The sequence below is a fragment of the Sinocyclocheilus anshuiensis genome, unplaced genomic scaffold (genome assembly GCF_001515605.1).
Source record: "Sinocyclocheilus anshuiensis isolate Anshui unplaced genomic scaffold, SAMN03320099.WGS_v1.1 scaffold454, whole genome shotgun sequence".
In the NCBI taxonomy this organism is placed as follows: domain Eukaryota; kingdom Metazoa; phylum Chordata; class Actinopteri; order Cypriniformes; family Cyprinidae; genus Sinocyclocheilus; species Sinocyclocheilus anshuiensis.
In genome coordinates this window covers 5,034,580-5,041,051 of record NW_015548217.1, presented here as the reverse complement: position 1 = coordinate 5,041,051, position 6,472 = coordinate 5,034,580, and the positions used below count along the sequence as shown (strand labels likewise).

Here is a 6,472-nt window from a genome sequence, read left to right as displayed (position 1 = left end):
GTCTTAAAGTGAAAGGTGTATAGATATAAGCAAAACAGACAATTATCTTTTCTTGTAAAACGTGACACCAAAATCGCGAATTTGAAAGTGAGACTTAAATATGAATTAAAATAAATACAATTATATCTGCTTTATATCGGCCATTGGCCACCCTGCTTTCCAAGATATCGGCATCGGTATCGACTGTCAAAAAACCTATATCGGTCGACCACTACATATAACTATAAACTATGATAAAAGTTCATCAGCATGCATTGATTAATCAAATGTTGTAGCCAAAAAAAAAATTGTGACCAAATTATGTGCTCGTGCGACCAACTGAGAAAGTTAGTCGCAAAAGAGCGACCAGTGGGAAGAATGAGTCTAGAGCCCTGATATATGTGCAATATTTTAACCGAGCCCTCACTAACTGAGTTTAATGCCACATTTATGTTAGAACGCATCTCATTTTTGTTTCTGTGGCGGTGTGTCGGGCTCATCATGGGGCGCGCAGTCCGGAGCGCTGTATGACTGATGTATCTGTTTAATTTAAATTTACTCCAAATATATGAACTTACCTGTTTTAAATACTTTATATTTAACGTGTTCGTTTATGTCCAATTGTGACGAGAGGGGCGGGACTGAGAGCCGTGGGAACGGAGCGAGGCCGGTGGAGTAATTGCTAATGCGCGACACCTGCGCCACTCATCGGTCTCGAGTCTCACGGAGGAGCTCCGGAAGGATAAAAGTAGGAGTGACAACAGTGAAAGACGAGAGAGGACCAGGCCTGGAGTTTATTTTGTGTTTTGGTTTTGAAGCATCTTTGCGATCACAAATGCAATTCCATTCATCAACAAAGCGGCTTTGCACTTGGTTCTTATCAATCATTATATATATATATATTAACATTATAAATTAATATTTTAATATAAATGCTGCTAACAAAAATGCTCCTAACAGTTCAGTAATTGTCAAGAGTGCTGTTTTTGTTTCGTTTCTGTGTTCGAATCTGAATCCGCGTTGGCTTGGGCAAATCACTGATACACTAAGCCATTCATAAAAACAGTCTTTTGATTCACTCCTGAAGGATTCAGCTGTTTTGAAAGAATCATTTGAATGACTCAGTGATTCAATCATGAACACTTCCTGCCACCTGCTGGCGGTTTTAAGTTTCCCGTCTAAAAGTAGGCATATTACATTCTTTTCTAACATATTTATATATTCAGAGTTTTGTATTTAAAACATTAATCTCATAACAATATTTATGCAATTATAAATACAGTCTAAATGTATAAATACTAGGGGTGTCGAAATTAATTTCGATTAATTAATCGATGTATCGCAATGCGGACGTGGACGATTCTGCATCGATGCAGTAATAGACCATAATCGATTATAGCCTTCTGACGTCATTCGCATACGCGCTTGTCACGCGAGTATTAAAAATGCACTCTCTATTTTAAAACCTGAGCTTAGCTTTTTCCTGCACATGGCACATGTGCGAGCTAGAGACAATCGCGGCGGGCTTTATTTCACAGGATATGCGCTGTGAGACACGTGCGTATTGCTTGACTGTGAGATACTCCACATGATGGACATTTTGACAGCTGTGTGTGTATTTGACAATTAAGGCGCAAGAAGACCTGATTGCAGAACTGGGATCGCGCGGTCGAGAGAGCGTTTCTAGTGTGTCATTCAGCATGATTCCCCCTATCTATATCGCATTCACTTACTGCAAATTAATTGATAACGAATTGTGATTGGATGGTAATTTTGTTCTACGACAAGCTTAGTTACCTTTGATTAGTCTCTTCTTGCGTGACAGAACACTACTACTACTCGCTCTGATCACCCAGTCGTAAAGAAATGTTGAAATACGGGACAAAACATGATTTTTTAAAAATAAGTCAGGACACTAAAAATAGAGCTGAAATACGCGACTGTCCCGGGAAAAATGGGACGTCTGGTCACCCTATTTCTCTCACTAAAGCCATTAAGTACACAGGCTTGTACCTTTTGTCTTTTTGTCTATTTTTTATTCTTTTTATCAAAGTTTGTAATGTTGTGATTCATTTTGTAGCTAGTTGGTTTGATTCATGGCTTATAACACTTAAACAATGATGGACAATTTTTTAAAATTCTTGAAAAATGAACAGGGAACAGTACTTTCAGTACCAAGGCCACTGAAAAACTGCACAGGCACTAATGCACTCTATTAAACATAAAATTCACTTCCTGTCTCTACTGGCACATTTTCTCTTACTGAAGAGCTTACTGAACATTTTAGTGATTTGATGGACATGTTGTTTTGCAGCTCAGTCAGCTTGAGTAAATCAGATTAAATTTGGTCAGGAGGGCCATGCTGTAAGCATCTCACCTATTATTCATGTGAGTAACATAGAAATGGTCTGCAGGAACACACAAGCATGTGTGGAGGTGTGGGGGTTAATCAGTGCTGAGGTCATCAGAGGGAGACGGGGATGGATGGCTTTATTAGGGGCCTGTGGAAATCCCCTTCCTTTAGCTGGAGCACAGCACATGAGCGCTGCTTTCTCTCACGCCTGCTCATGTGAGTTGCATTAGTGTGCAGACACACACACACACACACAGTCACACATTCCTTCAGTTTCCAACACTCACAAATACTCCCCCTCCCCTCCATTCTTTCTCTGTTCATGTGTATTCACTTCTGTTCTCTTGCTTTCTCTCTCATTTATTCTTAGGAAAGGACATGTAGGAAACAGAGCCTGTTCAGTCTGAGCTCTCACACCTGGAGCCATAAATAGAGCACAACAGGGAACGCCCACTTGTTTTAGTGGCCTTGGTTCTGGAGGTCTTTTTTCTCATTCATTTTATCAGTATGGAACCAATAAGCAGTGGTTTTAAAGCAAGAAAAAGGAAAAAGACTACACAAGACTGTTTGAAATGAATGAATGTTATCAAGTACTCTTGATGTTCCAATGATTTTATCTCTGTTGTGTTAATATTAAATAAGATATTTTAAAGAATGTTGGTAATCAGACAGCTTTGGTGACTATTTTACTTCCATTGTACAAATCAATGAACACTGAGACTTTTCTCAAAATATATTTTATGTTCTGCAGAAGAATGGTTTGGAACAACACAAGGGTGAATAAATAATCACAGAATTTGCATTTTCAGGTCTTTTTAACTATTTTTGTTCTAATATGAGAGAATGAAATACTCATTCCATCCAATAAAACGTTGCGAATGACTGTTGATATGACTGTTGATATGATCAGAATCTTATTTCACAATTCATTTCATTTCCCAATAAAATATATATCACAATATAGTTATTTTTGTTTTATTTTGTCAAAGACATAATAAGATCAAAGACAAATTTTGTTTAATATCAATGGCAAATACATCAGTATAGTAGGCTGCCATCACTTTAGGAGCTAATAAACGGATACAGTGTCTATGTGATTACTTGCCAAGACAGTAATTTGCTTTTCAGTGAGTAAAATCATACAGAGTGCTTACAAAGACAAAGAAAGAAGATGAGTGTGTGTCTGTCTCTTCAGTGGCCTTTTGTTCCTTGTCTCTGTCTGCATTTCTGCTCAAGGTGCTGTTAATCTCAGTTGTTGTCAAAGCACGTGCTCTAGTGAGAGTGTGACGTGCTCTTCTCTTGTGTAAGTGCAGCATTATCTCTGTAGTATCAGCGAGACGGTGAGGATGTGTCTCTTGATGGCTCTGTTTGCTGCGGTTCGGGAACTCTGAGCTCTATGGCTGATAGATAAGCCCAACAGACTTGACCTACTTTTGTTTGTTTATTTTGGGACGCTCCCTGTTTCTCTGGTCACTGTTTGTCTACAGCGAGACATGTTGTTTCGGGTGACATGTGGGACAGTGTCCTCGGCTGTTTCATGTGGTGTTTGTTTTTGTTGCATGGGCTCGGTCCATCAGATGAAAGATCATTTGGATAGCTTGTTATTCAGTAATAATGTTTTATAGATGGGAGGCCTGAGATTATTTATTCTGTGTAAAAGTGACATCTGGTCACAGAGTTCTTTGGTAATTTATTTTGTTTATTAAAAAAAAATTATGGCTCTGAAATATCTTTTGTGACCCTGGACCACAAAACCAGTCTTAAGTAGCTCGGGTATATTTGTAGCAATAGCCAACTTTACATTGTATGGGTCAAAATTATCGATTTTTCTTTTATGCCAAAAATCATTAGGATATTAAGTAAAGATCATGGTCCATGAAGATATTTTGTAAATTTCCTACTGTAAATATATCAAAACTTAATTTTTGATTAGTAATATGCATTGCTAAGGACTTCATTTGGACAACTTTAAAGGCGATTTTCTCAATATTTAGATTTTTTTGCACCCTCAGATTCCAGATTTTCAAATAGTTGTATCTTGGCCAAATATTGCCCTATCCTAACAAACCATACATCAATGCTTATTTATTCAGATTTCAGATGGTGTATACATCTCAATTTCTGAAAATTGACACTTATGACTGGTTTTGTGGTCCATGGCCACATTTGTTGAGCAACATTTGAAGCCATTGACTTCACCAAATGCAAATATTGCCAATATTATTACACTACATTGCTTGGCAACTGTAAAAAGTCTAAAGCAAATTACCTTTTACTCGAAGACAGAATTATTGTGGTTTTTACTTTTACACAATTTTCTGCAATTAATTTGCAGATTCAGATTCATGAAATAAAAATTCACACTTTGTATTTTAAATACATGTTATTTATCTTGTTGTGAATGATTCATCCATGCATGCGTTTTAATTGTTTTTTTTTGTTGTTTTTTTTGGACTTAAAAATCATCTTGATCTTCTGGTGAAATGACAACTTTTTTCTGGTGAAATATATTGGAATTCACCAATCATTTAGCCTTTTGTAAACTGCATTAGTTTCTTACAATTGACTGCAAGCTCGCATTCTGATCTGCTTCCATTCAGTCAACAATTGATGGATTGAACAAAGATAATTAGTTTTTTGGTAATACTTTACGCTCAAATGTACATCAAAACAAAAGGAAAAGATCTAATGCAGATCTGATTTTTTTTGTGTGCAGATGTATATTAAAAGTTTGAAAACAACTTGAAAACAGTGACCTTATAGTGATATTTGCATAGTGAATTGGAATTGGCAAATTGAATTTGATCTGAATTGGGAATTTCTGCAGGCTTAAAACTAGTGCTAGTGGAAATGCAAATCTGTATTAAACATTGATGTCTTTTAGCATCTTTATGTTGTGATTTTACCTCCGTTCCAAAGTTTTTTTGCTTTCACATATTGCATATGACCGTCATCATAACGTTGTGTGTTTGAGAGTGTCTGTTTCTTCTTCTAAAGGACAACTGACAGCATTTGACCCACAGTGTCTCGTCTGCAGCTGAGCTCAGCAGCGCCGCAGTGTTGACCAATCTCTGTTTTCATGTGGGACGAAGAAAGCGTGTGTGAGGCGGGGCTTTAGCGGAAAGGTGGTAAACAAAGGCATTGTTTTAATCTGGAGAAAGTACGGAGCGTGCTCTCGCTGCAGATGTTCCCTCGGGTCACAGCAGAGTGCAGTTTTCTCTCCACACATAGCTATGTTTGTTGTTATTTTTGTTGCGCTGTCTTTGTCAGTGGGTTTGTAGACAGGAAGTACAGTGAGTTGAGGTTTGTTAGATAAAATCTTACAGCTGAAGAGATTTGTGTGTGATGTGGTTTCACCGTGGATTCTGAATAAAGCACGCAGCTCGTAAACCGTTCAGTTCCTGGTTTGCATGCTAATACGCCAGATGGGAATTAATATGGTGAAATTATGTATGCACGTCCTGTTTATATCTTGAGCTGTTTTAGTTAAGGAAAAAACCCTAAAATGAAACCAGAAAAATCTGTTACACTTAAAAGAGCTCTCATGTGGTTAGCAGTCTTGCACAACAAGCAGTTTTCCGTAAGCTTTCTTTTGTTAGCTCAGATGCTGACACATGTACATGTCCATTTAACTGCCAGTAATTGTTGAACGATACGGTAAATGCCCTTTCTTCCAATGGAGTCTTGTATCAGTTATGTAGATGTGGCTATTAGTGATGTTAAAAACCCCATGACAAGGTTTGGCAAATGCAGATTTCTGCCTCGTGTTTATGTAGTTCTTATTGTTTTAATAAAAAAAAAAAAAAGTTTACATTTCAGCCATGAACCACGATGTGCCAATTTCTATTGCTAGTGATCAATGGTATGTGGTATTTGGGGAGGTATAAAATTTACATGAGTATATTGTATATTGTATATTGACACGAGGCCTCAATAGGCTGCGTTTATGCTGAGAAATAAAAATCTAATCTTCACTTTTTTTTTTTACTCACATCGCAGTTTGGATGCAACACAACTAGACTTGTGCCGGTATTTGGTAATGCGATATATCACGGTAATGAATATGCACGATATTGTTATCGTGGGCACTTCTAAATACCGTGAATAATTATATATTACAAATTATTCCGAATTTTGAAT

General features: G+C 37.3%; 1 protein-coding gene and 1 long non-coding RNA gene across 4 annotated transcripts in view; one reads left to right on the top strand and one right to left on the bottom strand.

The window, feature by feature from the left end:
• LOC107654069 (uncharacterized) overlaps positions 1 to 1,634 on the bottom strand; it is a 24,292-nt gene extending 22,658 nt beyond the window's left edge. The window contains exon 1 of the long non-coding RNA XR_001630300.1: positions 1,623 to 1,634. This is a non-coding gene — a long non-coding RNA (uncharacterized LOC107654069). The remainder of the gene's footprint in view (positions 1 to 1,622) is intronic.
• The window catches only part of LOC107654065 (probable JmjC domain-containing histone demethylation protein 2C), a 155,201-nt gene that overhangs the window by 54,242 nt on the left and 94,487 nt on the right, over positions 1 to 6,472 (top strand). The window lies entirely within an intron of this gene.